Genomic DNA, 14,300 nt, shown 5'->3' on the forward strand with positions numbered 1-14,300 from the left:
TTTTTTTACACTGGCTGACACCCAGGAAGGAAAATAAAAAAATGCTTAAAATGTGCCAAAAATGTCTATTATTTCGTGAGCTGAAAATGACGTAAAATTTAGAACATTTTGAGAAAATTTTCATTTTTTCAAAAAATCAATCGCCACCCTTGGAAAAATTTAGGCCAAAAATCAAAATTTCACTCACACCCATTCGCCAATAATTCATATTTTCCACAAGGAATATTTTCGGCACAAAATCAGTACTTCTCCACTTTCAAAGAAATCAACAACCTTCGTTGCCTAGAAAACGTCTCTCATGACGTGCTTTTCCGGATACACATAAACCTGATCGACCAATCGCTGGTCGACTCTTTATATACAAGACATGTACCATGGCAACGAGTGAATATAAACATATCAACCTTGAAAGCAGCTGTCGGTAACGCAGTATTTATCGTGAATGCTCAAAAAATACTTAACGCATGCCGAAAATGTCTATTATTTCGGATTGAAACTTCAACCATGCTTTTTAATGAGTTCGATGCTTTGCTCGCGCCCGTGAGCTGAAAATAACGTAAAATTTGAGACTTTTTGAGAAAATGTTGATCTTTTCAAAAAATCAACCGCCACCCTTGAAAAAATGTCGACAAAAATAAAAATTTCACATATGTGTTTTTTGAGCTAATACGGTTCCTTTCGACGTGAGAAGTTTAGAAATAGGCATTTATAAAGTGTTTGGATCGAAAATGAGGACGAAATGGTCGGCTAAAAATCGTGAGCGCTCAAAAAACGGTTATAATGAAAAACTGAGTTCGGTCTTCCAGGCCTGATTTCGAGTGATAATACATGAAATGCTTGGTTTTACGCTACATGTTTCAAGATGTTTGCGACCCGCATACAGTTTACAGATGGCTTGGAGTAATTTTGTTATGATACAGTGTTAACGCGCGCTCAGCATAATTATCTCGGTCGTTACATGCTGTTCCATATCCACTCAGGCTGTAATTAAATTGCCGTCATTAATTAATTTAATAACATTATGGCACCCACATCGACCCAGTCGACAACAACCCTCAACCCTTCCATGCCGCAGTCGAATGGGGGCGAAAAATTTTAAAATTTGCCACCCAGTTTGGTGGTTTCACGGGCAATTTAACCGATTTGTTACTGTTAACGGTTAGGTGACAGCAATTGCCTAATTATCCCAGCCTCCAAAGAAAAGCCAGTTTAACGAGCTTTTGCAAACTCGAGGTTGAAAGTTTGCCATCGGCTATTGAGCCGGGGAACTTCCAGTAAACATATCTGGATATTGTGCTGTTGAAGGTTTTAATTATGCAATTGAGGGCCAGCTGAAGAAGACGCTCTTGTAAAACGGTTCTTTTGTCGTGCTCTATCGAAAAATCGCCTCTTAAGTCAGTTTAACAAGGGTCAAATTCCTCGCCGTATTTATCCATCACCCCGAAATATACGCGATCCGTATTTGAAACGAATACACCTGTCAGTCGTAAAAGAGGATATTTTTCTCAGGCTTAGAGCAGCTTAGGAGTTGTCTGACCATCTGTTTTATCCATGCTTTAAAGCTGCTATTTGATTTAACCAGGCCCGGTTGCCTAAGCGCATGCAAATGCCGGTATCCTACGATTTGTTCCTCGACCCTTGCCCTGTTTATTTATTTGTTATATGTCGTAGGTTGAGCGGCTCCGTTTCGTTTGTTTGGAGCTGTGAATGGGGAGTTTCAGCGGGATTAAACGTGTCCATGTCTGCTTAACATATTTATTGTCGCACATCCATTCTGGAGGTCTTCTCTTCCACCTGGCGCTCCGAATGTTTTTGAAGGACTCTAAGCGGGATTAGAGGGATTAGGGACCCAGAAAATTTATTATTAAAATGCCTCAATGGCTCATGAGAGATCTTTAAGAAGAAACTTCCAGTACGTGAAAACGATCCAATCTTAACGTATTAATCTGGAGGCAGGGAGTCAACTGAACAAAATAAATTAGTGCCGAAATTAGGGGCCAAAACCGGAGGCTCTTAAGATAGGAGACGTAATGAAAGACCGGGAAGGCGAATGTCTGAACACAGACCGCAAGTTCCTTCAATTACTTTGTGTCTTTCATTTGCACGCTGCGTCATTATCATTAGTGGCAACGATAAAGCGGCTGCAGGGGAGAAGTGTGTGCGAAAAACACTCTGTTCTGGATTTGGGAAAAAGGGCTCAACTGCACCTAGAACACACATAAACAGTTCCTTAGAGCGCGCTGCTGATAACGAGATTACCGACGAAAATTGCTTTTAATTGAGCAAAAACTAATGCTGAAAGGCGGCCGGAAAAGAGAATACCATATTGGGTCAGATGGTGGAGGGGGCGCAAGGAATCGGAAACTCGGTCTGGGGGATGATGATAAATGTGCCACGAGGCAATTAGAATGCTTCCGGTTAAGCCCTGCTAGGTATGAGGATATAAACCGTTCATTTAACGGGGGTTCTTTTATCCTCCCTTTGATAAACCGTAATTTTGTTTTTACCATGCCTCACCGTTCCTGGAGAATGTCAAGAAAATTTGCATGGGAAATTGAAAACGTTCATTATACTGTTACCAAGAAGTTTGAGTTTTAGAACCGACATAAATAACTCAATAATTTTTCCTAAATTTCCAAAGCCGCTAAACCCAAATAAAGAACACCAAACCGTTCAACATTTGAGAAACAACAAACATGTTTTAAGAATTTGGTAAAAGGGCAGAAAGCATCAATTTAAACAATTTGTTTCACTTTCAAATAAGTACCATTGATAAAAGGAAAAAGCTTCTTGACCTAGAGAGTCTAAGAGTCTACGACAGCATCAAATGAATGAAATTTAACACAAAATAAAAAGAGTAATTAAAAACTTGCACAGCATCATATATGCAAATCAGAAAAAAGTGGATTTTGCGTTCAAGTGGATTTTGCAACTCAAAAAAAACTAATTTCATAGACAACAGAAGACTGTATTTTTTCTACATAATCCCCCTTGAATTTAAAGCTGGACCCGCCCCTGGGTACGCAGCGGGGAAATTATTATCGTATACTTTCCCTATACGACAGCGGATTTGACAAGACTTATGCAAATTTGATTAATTAAAATTCGTGTCGGCAGCGTTGAAAAATCCATCGACTGAATTAGGACGATCGATGGCAAAGCAAGGAGCCCGCGTTATTCGCGGCGTTTTTCCAATATCGAGATGATTTTGTTAATTAAATAAGGCGCCGGAATACTGTCGAGGGCATTGAGAAACACCTCAAAGAGCCTGCTCTGTTGTTCTTTTCTGCTCAACACCAAAAAATAATTAATCGCCTGGGAATGTTGCCTGAATAGCATCGGAACTCTATTAAATGGCGCTTGGAGGAACATCGAACCACATGTTCAACATCGTATTGATTCGAGAGGAACAAAGATTAATTTCGCAAAGTGATTCCCATTAAGAATCCTGAAAACCATAAAAAAATTAATGCGCTCCAGCTAGTGGCAATTAAGAAATTTAATAACTCTCGGATAGGTTGATGCACTGTGTGCAGGCGGGGCATTGAGAGCTGCAGCTCACTCATTGGCTCCCTTACTGGCTGTCTTTACTAATCAAATTTCAGCCGAATAAAGAAACGAAAACTGGCAACTTTTCCTCGAAATTGCCTGATATAATTTCTGATTTATGAGCTGCAAGCCGGCTTTGCTGCGGGCGAAAACTGTGTTATGTGTTACACAGTTGCAGTTATCTCGCAAACTATACGCTACTCTGTCTGCTTAAGAGCAGCCTCAAGTGAATCGGATGTTTCCTTTGCAGCTGGCGTGTTATTTTGCAATGTCTGCCAAATGGCTCGAGTTTAGTGGCGAAGCTTCCTCATATTTCTATTGGATTTGAAACGAATTTTGCGTTCATGCACATCATCAAATTGAATTAATCAGTTTATCGGGGTTTGCAGGTCAAGACTCTCAAGAAAATCGTACGTTTAGCAAGTTGCTTCAATTTTTTTCATGAGCGAAAGGATGTCACTGGTAGCTTTCCGATCGCTTTTAACTAGACGTTGTTTTTAGCTCTATCACGCTCCTTGTTTGACTTGTTTTCATTTGTTGAGTAATTTTACATAGCACTTTGCTCGGACACTCTGACTAGAAGGCGAGTTATTCCTCATAAACTTAAATTATATCGGCGAAAAAATGCAGTGAAAAAAGTATTTTAAATTTAAAATCAGAGCTCTCAGGCATTGCAACAAGGCACGACCAAAGCGCAAACTTGCAAAACAGCAACTAGTCGACTAAAATCGAAATTATTCACAAAGTGTTTGTGCTTGCCACTTGAATATTACACGCGTTTCCACATAGCCGAGCATCATACATTCATAAAGTATAAAAATAACTAGTTTAGTGCCAATTAAAACCCGGAAAGCAGTGAAGAGTGTGCAATTTTCATATTGATCCACATGCCAAAATCAAAGTTTCTGCTCGGCATTTTGTAATCGTATTTTCACATTTCCGCCCTTGTCAACAAATAAGCGAGCAATCATATACGCATAAATTATGCAATGCAATTGCTTACCCTCAATGAATGAGTGACATGTTGGGCGTTCCATGCATAGTTTCGAGCACACAAATACTGGAAATTGAATAGAAACTAATTAAAATTTTGGATATTTGGGCAGCGAGCGCAACAAGGGACTCACTGACCCCAAAAATACTGTATTCCAAATTGCATCCGGAATTAATTGCATAAGTTGCCGTTACTTAATACATGCTGAGCTCTCGGGCTTCTCATGAGGCAGGATTAATATGAATCAAGGGTTTTAGTTTTGCGGGCCCCAGCCCGACCGGAACTGCGTCTGCTAACTCAATTTCGCACTGAATGCAGGAATTTCGAGACAGTCCGGAAAATTGTCCGCTTTGCAATAAATAATGGCCCTGTGGAAATATCTGTTTGCAGAAAACTCCCCTATGTTCAATACTTTGACGTTAAACTAGGCATGGTCGGCATTTAACGTAACCGCTAAAATAACATTGTTACAAACGTGTAACCTGAAACCGTAGCTGCAGCTAGCAGATTTAACCGGTTGTTTTTGGAACCGTTAAGTCACAGTAACAAGTAACGTAGTAACAAGTCAAGTAAAAAGCATTTAATCAGTTTTTATTTATATATTTTATGTAGTTTATTATCAGTTCTTTTGTTCTTAAGGCAGGTACCCATGTTTTGCTTTTGATTTTATCTAAGAGCTTTAGTTAAGATTTATTCTTTTAGTAAAGTAAATACTTATTTGTCATTACTATTTCCACCATCATCATTGCGCTTGTTTAATGAAAATTTTTAAAAGTAACATGTTCCTGTTGAAACCTATTACCAACGTGAAACTGGAACGTTGGAACCTTGTCACAGAAAAATAACCGTTTATCCCACCTCTACTTTAAGCGGCTGCTTGATAGGTTTGCAAAGGAAACCGGCGGTTCTGAGGGCGTTGCTGTGATTTCTGCACAGGGCAGCTATTGCAAATTGATCATTAATCATCAATCAGTCGTTGTTGGCTGATTTATTTTCTTGGAAATTGTTTCAAGTCAAACGGTGTCGTTTTCGAAGGTTGATTTTCCTAGATTTAGAGATAGAATATTCCGCTTTAGTTTTCTTATGACCGTTCTTCATGTGGCATTTTCCCAGCATCCCCTCTATATGACTGAACTATGCAATTGGCCCCTAAAGCATCTTTTTATTAATTGTCAGCAAATGATAGAGAAGCAATTGCAAATCGCACTCTTGACATATTAGCGCATCATTAGTCAACAGATGAGGAAACAAAAGCAAGCCAGACTTTTCCCCGAAATAAATGAAAAACCGCCCTTACGTTATGGCCGATATATAAATCGTGGTTGTAGCGATGCCGTCGCCCCTTAGGCGATAAATCACCCGTCAAATGTATCCAGCGCGGCAGCATTATAAAATGTTAATAATAGTCGCGGGTACGTGATTTTCAAATATAAATTGCCCGGCTGCGAATATATATAATGTAAGCAGATGCTTCAAAGTGTGCAAAACGCAGCAATTATCTGAATTAATGATTTTAAATTATTCAAATTATACTTCTGGATAACGCGGCGATGTGACAGGGATTACAATGCCGAACGAATTAATCAGCTACCGGTCAGTGGCGTAGTTTACTAATCAATCCAGGGCGGCTCAATCAAAAGTCTCCACCCTTGTTACTCAACTGTTGCAAGCTGAAACCTTCAGACTAACAGACTAACAGTTACATTCCTCCTTCGTGTATGTTTCCGATGTTCTATATTAATAGAGCCGCTGCGGGCTTTGGCTATTTATGTTTTTTAACAATTCTCATTTTAACGAATCGAGCGCAAATGGCTGGATCAGTTGGCAGACAGTTCCTGCAAACAAGCTGCTGAACGCTTGTTAGTTGAATTTTGATTTAATTTTGTTCAAATTGGAGCTTTGAATTTTAATTGCTGCTCCAATAAATCCAATTTATTTACCTGATTTCAGCAATTTTAACCATTTAGTTTATGATGTAGACACATTGGGAATAATTACAAATTTCGCACCCAACTTGTTACTTATATTTGGTGCGTACAACTGTATGCATAAAGAAAATATTCCCTGTATTGCAATATAGATGTATACGGCTTCATACCAAAGTGCTGGTTTACGTTAATTACAATTTAACGGAATTGAATAAATAATTGCTTACCTGTGCAGTTGGAGGATTCTGTTTGCTCGGCAAACCTACAAAATAAGTTAATAGTTTAGTTTCAGACAGGTGCTTTCAAGGCAATCACATTATGCACAATTGCATTTTAAATCTCATTTAAATTCTCTGAAATGCTTGCTATACCGGATGTGAGCGTAAGATTTGGGCCTCTAGAATTATAGGGACGGAATTGCCATCCATAACTCAAATATCTAACAACTTTCTGTAACTTGTTCATAGTTCTTCCAAAAAATTTGAGGAACACAGTTTCTTCAGAGGAAACAAAAATATACATAACGTGCAAAGTCCCATTTGAGCAAAAGCCAAATAATTGCCAAAGCTGAATGTTTGTTTCAAGATAAATGTTAACATTTAAGCCTAAAAACCCGTCAAAATAAGCGTTTTTCAGAAATGTCCCCAGATTTCCTCAACCCCGGTGGAAAATAAAAACTGCACCCAGATATAGCTACGTGTTTGCTCTATATCGTGAACCCGTTTCAGTTCTTTATCAACCGCAGGCGTTAAATGCTCAGCTGTTGAAACGGAGCCTGAACAGCACCAATTAAGCGTGCAAAGTTTTTCAAAAAATTCCCAATTTTCCTTAATTCAGCTGGAAAACGAAAACGTAACGCAAATCTAGAGCTGCGCTTAGTTTATGTGTCCAGCTAAGTTCAACTGTCGATCAGCTAGAGGAGCTAAATGGCGATTTTAATCCAGAGTTTGCACAGCGGCAACAGTGAGCTCAAAATGTGCGATTCTCAAAAATTGCCCAAAACGCTCTCAAATCCTCAGCAAAGTCTAAACTCGCACCAGATATAGAGCCACCTTTGCCTCATATCTAGCGTTCTCTAGCAATCGCAGAAGTTACATAACGAAATTTTCAAATTGAGCTTGAGGAGAGCGTCAATATAGAATTCAAAGTGTACGTTTTTGAAAAATTTGACAAAATTCTTTCACAGCTACAGAAAAAGTGCAGGCTTGCCTAAGATATAAAGCGACTTTGCTCTATACCCCAAGCAAACTTCCATATTTTGTTGGCCGCAGCGCCTAAAAAGCGAGTGTTTGGAATCGAATCAGCACAGCGTCAATGAAGAGCTTAGAGTGTGCGTCTTTAGAAAATTTTCCAAAATTGCTCCAAGCTCACGGGAACATTTAAGCTCGCCTCAATCACAGAGCCACTTCCGCTCTATATCTTTACACAATTTGGGCTGGATATCTGCAACAGAACTTAAATCGCAGATTTTTTAACCCCAGCTTGCACTCTCCGATTAAAGATCCCGCAGTACGCATTTTCCAAGAATTTTCCTAAATCCATTGAAATCCGAGATATAGAGCAATATGTGTTCTATATCGAGACAGAAGACGAATAGTGAGCATTTGAAAAAGAACACCTGCAGAGCGCCAATAGAGATCTAAAAATGTGCGTTGTTTTAATTGGCCAAAATTCTCTCAATCTCAACGAAAAGTCAAAATTCGCCCGCCATATTCAGCAATATCCCTGCAAGAAAATTGAGGCTCAACTGCCCAGAAAATGTCAAATTTCATGTTCAATGGGCATATTGTTTTAACATAATATGGCCAAATTTTGGTAACAAATATGGACAAAATATGTCGAAGGAATGTAAAAAAAATATGTCAGCAGACCAGCGCATATCAGCCAACCTGGCTCAATTCAGAGTTGTTTAAATTACATGCGCAAGTGAGTTTGAGGTTACGTTAAGCAAAGTCTGTCATCAAACTTCTATAATTTTTTCAACATTAAATGGGCGGATTTATAGATGATTAATTTATTGTTTTTGTCAAACGATTCGTGCTTTGTGGATTTTCAGGGGCTAGAAGCAGTCCGAATAATTGATTTTTTTAATTGTTTATTGCATTATTAGAGGACAGCAGGTTAAAACGATGCGTGTGATCCTGTCCAAACCATTTAGATCATATTCATTCAATCATACGGATGTTTACATAGAGACAGTGAATATAATATAATAACACTTTTATACTTACCCGTTTTGGTATATAGAAGTTTGTTTTGATTGACGTAAACAACGAGTCAGGTTGGAATGTCTACTGAACGGGCTCCGTGCGCTGTTGCCGTGTGGTAGTAAAAAATTTTTTTATTGTGTCTATTTAATTTTTTTTACTATTTTGAAGGAAAAATAATTTATTATTAAGTTCGCGTTTTTTGGCGATAAGCCTGGCATGTTATTTTCAATAAATATAGGCATAGTTAGTAAGCCGGGCATAAGTTATGGCGTATTTTCTACCAGGGATCTGCTTTATTTATATAAAAAATAGCATTTGTTTTGAAACGGAGCTTAAGCAACGCCCATAAATAGTTTGAAAGTACTTGCTTTTTATTACTAATAGTGGCAAGCTATTTCCCTATAAACCGCAGTCCAAGTAGAGTGAATTCAGATTATTTTGGCCCTTCGAGCCGGATTGAGTACGCGGGCCCAATGATTCCAATGGCATTTTCTAGAGTACTTAAAGCAGAAATTTCTAGATTATTAGTTCGTATTTTGCTCCATCGTCAGATCTCAACAACGTCCTCGAAGTTGGCAGTGGGCTTTTGAAGCCTATTAAGCAAAAGTAATCCAGTTTCGATGGCTGAGAATTCGCAATGAGCAAATATTTTCGCAAGTCTATTATTTATTACAAGCTGGGTGCGCTGTTTTCGTCGAAATTAGTTAGGAATTTCTGCATCCAGTCCGAAATTAAGTTAGCAGTCCACTTCCGCTCGGGTTGGCATCCGCAAAACTATAACTCTTAATTCATAATTGTGTCTGATGCTGCGAATGGGCGGAAGAACAAGTTTATTAAATTCGTTCAGCAAGTTTTCGGCAACCGCAACTTATGCGATTCACTCTCGAGGTTATGTTCAACGCGGTAGAACAATTATGGCTTTGAGAATCGGATTATTTGATACGGAGATTCAGTTTTGCCTGACGAGGCATAACACGTGTTATGAATGGGGTTTCTCGTTATTACGATTCCAATGCTCCAGATTTTAATTAGTTTCGACAATATTTCGACTATTTGCCGGCTCTGCACTAGCTGCAGATTGCACGACATGCCAGCCGCATCCTTTCGTTACCAGCTGCCGAGTGCTTTTCATAATTTTATCGTGAATGATCGCTGGGTTATTATAATTTGTTTTACGTCAAAATTTTCCGCTCGTCTGCATATAGTAACTGCATAAGTAGATGGTTCCTTCTTTCTTTCAACTTTTCTTGACCAATTGCAGGAAGAAATACGGCGTTGATTTTCTCTGGTTTTTTCAATTTTTTGGGTTCTGCATGGTCCAATTTTCGGCCAATAAGGGCGAAAATGAGGTTTATCCAACACAACTGATGAGAGTTGAGCACCCTGAACAAATTGGCACATTTTCGGCATAAATCCCATTGACCACTTGAAGCGTCCCGTCCCCATTAGCCTCAATGGGCGCGCCCTGTCAGTTTAAACTTAAACCCGAAATAACAGCGGACAAGTACAGATTAAGAGACCCGAACCGGATCAGTTTCCAGCTTCTCGATTCCACATCCATTAAGGATTAATGAAGTTTTCACCTTTGTTTTGCAACGGCCCGCGCCCGAAAATTCCGAACTGTTCCGCATTAAGAGACGCTGCCCATCCTGCAGCAGCGAAACTTTCAGCCACATCGAATTTTCGCCTTATTTATTAAAACCGGGCTTAATTTAAATGTTAATGTTAACCAAGTCGTGGCCGAACGAATCAATCACGTGGATGAAAAAGGTTGCGGATCGGTTTTGTCGGGAAAACGACGCTCCAGCAGCACTTTTTGCATCCGGAAAGTCGATTGTTTAAGGGCATTTATCCCGAATAGTTTTTGGGACTTTGGGAATCGATCCGGCTGCGGAGGATAAAGAAATAATGGCCGTCTGCAAGATTTATAGCTTGCAAGATAAAAACGCTTAAAGTGGCTTTCTTCCGCTATAATGAAAGAGTATCTTAGTGTCTCCTTGCTGCTGCAGGATTTTCCTTGAGACAACTCGGAAATTTAATGCAAAAAAACGTTATTTCAATTGATGTGTCAGCACATCAGTAACTGAAAGCGGGTTTCTTAAGCCTCCGCCTCCATTACGCCATATATTCCCAGTCCTGATACAGTGGCTGCATGGATTTGGATAAAAAAAAGCTTTCCAGATTAATTAGAGGCTTAATGTGGATGCAAAAAGCTACTGATTAGCAGTAGTGGATCTACCCAGATCCAATCGTAGATAAATAGTGGATTCACTCTCGGAAAGATTTGCCGCCCCTTTCTGTCATTATTTGCCTCCTCGGCTGTTCCGCTCCGCTCTTATCTGTGAATTAATACCCGGGACAAAACGACATTTTAAAGACAGGACGTCGGAAATGTCCCTTAAAGCAAGTAATCTATACTCGGGATAAGCAACTCCCGAAGCGGCTCCGCAGGGAGTTTTTGATAAAAAATGGTGGGCATCGAACCCAATTTCGAGTTGCGATCTTGGCGAATCGCTGACTGGATCTATTATTTAGAGGCTCAGTTTCCGATCGGGGTGAGTTTCATTTCGAAACCTGCCACACTCCGAATATGATTTGGCTTCAAACAAATATCGGCGCTTATCCCTGTCGAATCAATTATTGATCTACTAGGAACGCTAATGAGCCAGGATTCCAAAGACGACTTTACTGGGATTTAACTTGGGCTTAAGCGGATCAACTAATAGTCTAATTTAGCGATAAAAGCCGTTTTATTCCGGTTTAATTTCGCGCAGATTACAAGTTTAGTCAGAATGCAGCCGCACTGTAGAATTTGCGCTAATAGTGCAAATCGTTTAAAGCGAGCAATTTTTCCAAAGAATCGTCCCACTACGGACGTTTAAGGACTAATCGGATTGCTTAGGAAAAGTGCATTTCATTATCCCTGCGCAACTATAATCACCAGACGTGCAAAGCAACGCTTCAGCTTCAGGAGTTTTGATAAATTTGGCAAGTTTGCCATCTTAGTACGAACTGCTCCAGGCCAACACGTTGAATGGATACCCCAAATTCACGTGCAGTTTGAAATGTCTATTATTTCAGATCTGAAACTTCTACCATGCTTTCTAGTGAGTTCGATGTATTGCTGGCGTCCGTGAGCTGAAAATGACGTAAAATTTGAGACATTTTGAGAAAAATCGACCCTAAACCTTTCGGAAAAATTTCGCCCAAAAATAAAAATTTCACTTGTGTGTTTTTGAGTTCAAACGGTTCCATTCAACGTAAGAAGCTCAGAAGAGTGCATTTATAAAGTGTTTAGATCGAAAATGAGGAAGAAATAGTCGGCTAAAGATCGTGAAGAAAAAATGCTTAATCTTTGCAAGGTGGAAGATACTACATACTTATATATTAATTTTCTGCCGCCAAAGATTAAGAATCTTAATGGTTTTGAGACGTTGACTACATTTATTCAGTGTAAACGTTTACAGGCTTTTTTAATAGGGCAGATCGTCGATTCTTAATAGTATGTTAAATTCGGAGTGGACACGGCTTAAAGGGGCAGCAATTGGCAAATAAGCAAAATCAAGAGTTACATTTACACCCTTAAAATATATCCCCTTCATTTCGTCATAATTAACCCTTTCAGTTTATTTGTCAGCCACTTTCAAGGGACAAAACGTTTATGTGTCGCGAAGTGCCACTTTATTCTAACTGCTGAACAAAATGAGGTGTTTTATTATTTAACGAATTCGCGATTTTTGTGTCATCAAAAATCAAATCATCATCATCAAAAAATGTAAAACTTATTTCGAATAAAAATTAACAAAACAATAGATCATAAATGCATTGCATTGAAATATATATTGAATTGTCTCAAGCTCGGTTATGGCCTAAACTTGTAACATTTTAATGCAATTTCTTCATTTTGCTCAAAAACTTTGTTGGTGCACGAGTCAATTTTCGACCAAAAACGATGCCGGCTGAATAATAAACGAACTCTCATTGACCATTCGCGCTGAAATCCAATGTTTCTGCATGGGAATAAATAAAATTTAGCGACCGCACCGATTCAGCTAAATTATTCGGCAAAAGTGAGAGATGAAATTTCAATCAACCCATGGCACAATAGTCGCGTCCCGCATTCGAATAAAAAAACTCCATTAAAATCGGTCGGATTATCAATAAAGCAATTCCGGCCACAGTCCCTGTATTTAAAGTCCACTCTATCGCTCTATTGATTTCATATATATATATATATATGTAAATAATCTTTTTTCCTATAGAAAAAGGCTATCGACCCAATCGGTCTTTCTGCCCTTGAGTAGTACATATGTGTCTTAGCCTAGCTTATTCTAAAATTAATTCTTATTCCTACCCTCCACCCCCCTATCCCATTATTCTTCTTCTAAAATTAATTCCCATTCCTACCTCCACTGGTATAAACTAATCAGTGATCAAAAAAAATTTCCTGGCTTAGAAAACAAACAGGTCTTAGTCGTTGGTTCTGTTGCGTTTGTAGGTGTTCTAGTAAAGTATCTGTTGGGGTACGAAAACGGGAATGTTTTGCCTGTTTTATCAGGCAAAGGGGATTCAGTATGGTCCAGTTGTGGGGGTTGTTTGTCCATTTTGTCTGTAAGTGTATTAGTCTTTCCGAAATGTTGGTCATGTTTGTGCGTCGTTAGTAGTTGGTTGGAAGGGTTGCGCAGGGGGTTTTGGGGGTGTCTCATTCGTGTTATTAGTCTTAGTGCAATTGTATAGTAAGCCCCTATGCCAGACACTATCAAAAGCCTTGTTGATGTCCATGAGTAGACATGCCGACTTTCCGTCAGTTAGGTGAGGTGTTTGTATGTTGTTGGTCAAAATAAATAGCGGATGAATAGTCGAGTGATATTGTTTGAAGCCAAATTGGTAGGTTGGTATATGTTTTCCAATCAGTTCTTTGAGTCTCTGTTTTAGTATGTGTTTCAAGACTTTGTACAGCACCGGGAGTAATGTAATAGGTCTGTAGTTTTCCATTTGTGTACCGTCTCGTCCATTTTTAGGTATAGGTGTCAGTAGTGTTAGTTTTCTTGTATTGTACTAATTCCTTGATTTTTTGCCAATATGTTTTGCCCTTGTCTTTTTCTATTTCCTTACATGTTTCTAACCATTTGTCTTGTCGGTATTGTCCAATCAAAATTTTAATGTTCCTGTTCAGTTGGTTCAGTGTCTTTTTTAAGGCGTTATTTTGGGTGTAAGTGTATAGTCTGTAAAGTTCTCTCTTATGTTTTATGAGTCTCAGTATGAATTTTGGGTAGGGTGTGTCGGTAGAAAACTTTTTTTATTTCAGGGGTGAATTTTCCTATCGCTAGTGAAAGTTGTGGTTGTATGGATTCAATAGAGATGGTCTGTGCTTGCGACTGTATGTAGTTATGTATGAGAAGTTTTACTTTGTCTATGTCAGTCTTAGTTAAGTTTAGCTTTTTCTCTTGATTCGGTGTACTGCGGGTAAGTTGCGTATGTTTTAAGTCTATGTTAAACGTTATAGCCAGATGGTCCGATCCAAGTTCGTTAGTTATGCTTATGTTATTAATGGTGCTTGTTAAGTTTGTTGTGTGCAGTAAAACGTCTGGTGTGGAGTCTGGGTTTCCGGGCATCAGA

The 14,300-nt window shown here is 39.0% G+C and overlaps 2 protein-coding genes across 2 annotated transcripts in view; one reads left to right on the forward strand and one right to left on the reverse strand.

Moving 5' to 3' along the window:
* Window positions 1-14,300, reverse strand: part of LOC109537240 (glucose dehydrogenase [FAD, quinone]) — a 386,158-nt gene that overhangs the window by 272,414 nt on the left and 99,444 nt on the right. The gene's annotated exons all lie outside the window — the stretch shown is intronic.
* Window positions 1-14,300, forward strand: part of LOC109537248 (synaptogenesis protein syg-2) — a gene marked incomplete in the record, with an annotated part of 105,321 nt that overhangs the window by 71,723 nt on the left and 19,298 nt on the right.

This window comes from Dendroctonus ponderosae, unplaced genomic scaffold (assembly GCF_020466585.1).
Source record: "Dendroctonus ponderosae isolate FM_Combo_2020 unplaced genomic scaffold, Dpon_F_20191213v2 Dpon_F_20191213_10, whole genome shotgun sequence".
NCBI classification, from domain to species: domain Eukaryota; kingdom Metazoa; phylum Arthropoda; class Insecta; order Coleoptera; family Curculionidae; genus Dendroctonus; species Dendroctonus ponderosae.